The sequence below is a fragment of the Gossypium arboreum genome, chromosome 3, assembly GCF_025698485.1.
Source record: "Gossypium arboreum isolate Shixiya-1 chromosome 3, ASM2569848v2, whole genome shotgun sequence".
NCBI classification, from domain to species: domain Eukaryota; kingdom Viridiplantae; phylum Streptophyta; class Magnoliopsida; order Malvales; family Malvaceae; genus Gossypium; species Gossypium arboreum.
This window is the reverse complement of record NC_069072.1, coordinates 108,445,513-108,448,295: the sequence shown is the minus strand read 5'-3', so window position 1 is coordinate 108,448,295 and position 2,783 is coordinate 108,445,513. Positions and strand designations below refer to the sequence as shown.

Here is a 2,783-nt window from a genome sequence, read left to right as displayed (position 1 = left end):
CATCCAAAAACTTCTTGAATTGCACATCCTATTTCTGCTTGTGTTGTTGTAATCTTTGCGAGTATGGAGGTGATGGAACTTTCGGTTGAATCGGATAACTCTTCTGAATAGGTAAATCTTCATCCAAAGAAGATGTTAAAGTATCTGAATTCACTAAGTTAGGATTTACCTTGTTAGTCTTTGTAGATTCTGACTCTTTTGGTGTAGGAATTTCAACAGTTGGTTAATTCTTCTCAACGGGTTTATCTTCGACATCAATCAATCGGGGTTCCAGAATTTTACCACTTTGCAATGCCACTGCCTTGATATGTTCTTTACCCAAATTTCTTGGATTCTCAGTATGGCTCGACAAGGTTCCATGTGGTTTATTACGAAGCTCCGTAGCTAACTGACCCATTTTGTTTTCCAAATTTTTCAATGTTGCTTGGCTTTGGATCAAAACGTCATTCTTTGCCATGTACGTTTTCAAGAAGTTCTCCAAACTGTTTGATGCCTTAGCTTGAGGAGGTCTTGGAGCTTGCTATTAAACCCTTAAGATTAGTTGGGTCTATGCTGTAATAAGTTGTTGTTCAGTCCATTTCCTTGGTTGCTTCAAGAAAAATTAGGATGATTATGCCATGAAGGATTGTAGAAGTTGGACTGGGGTCCTTGTCCATTCCTATTTCGATGTTGGTTCCCTACATAGTAAACTGAGTCGGGATTTGATGGACAATTCTCAAAAGAATGACCTTCCCCATTGTACACTCAGGAAACTACTTCAAACAAACTTAGTGGTTGAGCTGTAAAATTATTAGCATTATTAGCGGTAAACTATTTTAACATAGAGGAAATAGACGATACTTGAGCTGATAACAAAGTAAGGGTGTCAACTTCATGAACTCTAACTATACGTCTTCCTGAAGCTATTCGATTTGTTGTCCATTGATATTTATTACTCGCGATCATTTTGATGATCTCATAAGCCTCATTATAAAACTTAGATAAAATTGTACCATTCGCAGAAGCATATATCATCAATCTTGTATGTGCATTGAGACCATTATAGAATGTCTCCAACTAGATACAATAAGGAATCCCATGATGAGGACACTTACGAAGTAACTCCTTGAATCACTTCTAAGCCTCATACAAAGACTCGTCATCCAATTGTTGGAAAGTTGTGATCTCGTTCCTCAACTTAGCGTTTTTGCTAGGTGGGAAATACTTAACAAAAAATCTCTCTGTTAATTCTTGCCATGCAGATATGGAACTTGGTGGCAATGAATTAAGCCATGCTCGTGCTCGATCTCGTAATGAGTACGGAAGCAACTTCAACTCCAGCGCATCTTCAATCACACCAGCTATCTTGAATGAATCACTCACCTCCATAAACAATCGAAGGTGGAGTTATGGATCTTCCGTGGGCATACCACTGAATTTGCCCACCTTTTTGAGCATTCGAAATATCACTGGTTTCAATTCAAATTGGGTTGCCTCAATATTTGGCCTTTTAAATCCTAGATTTAACTCACTGAAAAGTGGCACAGCATATTGTCTGATGCATTGATCCCTATCATCGGAAATGAGGATGGTATTTCGTACACGATCGGGTTCATTACCTTGGTCTTGATTCTGATTTCCAAGGTCCATCTCGACTTGTCCTTGAGCTATTCATTCACGTCTTCTTTGTCTGAAAGTTCACTCAATTTTAGGGTCTACAGGGAGTAAATCGATAATTCGATCTATACTCATAAACATCTGAGAAGAAAATCACAAAATTAAAAAGAATAAATTAGTAATGTCTGAAACAAACCAAATTGGAAGTAAATAATTTCACAAAAAAAAAAAATAGACTATGGTAACAGTTAACAATCCCCAGCAACGGCGCCAAAAATTTGTAACGCGTAGGTTTGTGTAAGTGTACACAGTCATTATCAAGTAATAAGTAGGTATCGAGTTATCGTCTCTATAGGGATTATATTTGTGTTAAATCACTTAATTGTAAAATTATACTAACAACTTGGTAAATAGAAACACAATATGATTAAGAAGTGATGATTAAAATTAAATATATTAAACTAAATGCAATGATCCCTAATGCAAATTGTCCGAAGTATGTAAACTATATGAATGAAATAGATTTTAGAAAAATTAAACACAATTTGCAACAATTATAATGTAAATAAACTAGGACAATTACTTTAATTAAATTCAATTTATTATCAACATCCTTAATAACATTCGGAAAAATATTCCATGGCAACTCAATCTTTCATGAGTTTGGAAACCACATTAGGTCCTTTTAGAATCCTTTACTTAGTAAATATGCATTTTACTGATCCTTATTTACTAAAGGTTACTTAGCATTCATGTGAGGTAACAGGGACGTGTTAGGTTTGAAATAGTTTAATCACACAAATCTAAAAACTATGCAGATAACACATGTAACACCCCTAACTCGTATCCGTCACCGGATTAGGGTTATAAGGCATTACCGAACCAATACATAGCTTAAGAGAGAGACAATCATTACTATTCATGTTTAAGGTAATATAAACTCAATTGTACGAATCATATGTACATCTCCTTTATAGCATTCAAATAATTGAATTATAACATAGATTAATACATGACAAATTCCATGCGCATACCTTAAGACATTCAAACACATATATCGAATACATGCCAATATATATATTTAATGCGCATTTTAGCATATCACTATAAACCATTTAATGAGAACAAAATAAAAACCAAAGTACACCCCATTCGCATACTAATTATCATACATAAATAGCACTCAC

General features: G+C 34.8%; 1 non-coding gene across 1 annotated transcript; it reads left to right on the top strand.

Annotated features, from left to right (window-relative positions):
• The first annotated feature begins 1,072 nt into the window (after positions 1-1,072).
• Positions 1,073-1,179, top strand: LOC128291116 (small nucleolar RNA R71). Its single transcript, XR_008280892.1, has one exon. It is a non-coding gene; the product is annotated as a small nucleolar RNA R71 (small nucleolar RNA).
• Positions 1,180-2,783: the final 1,604 nt, after the last annotated feature.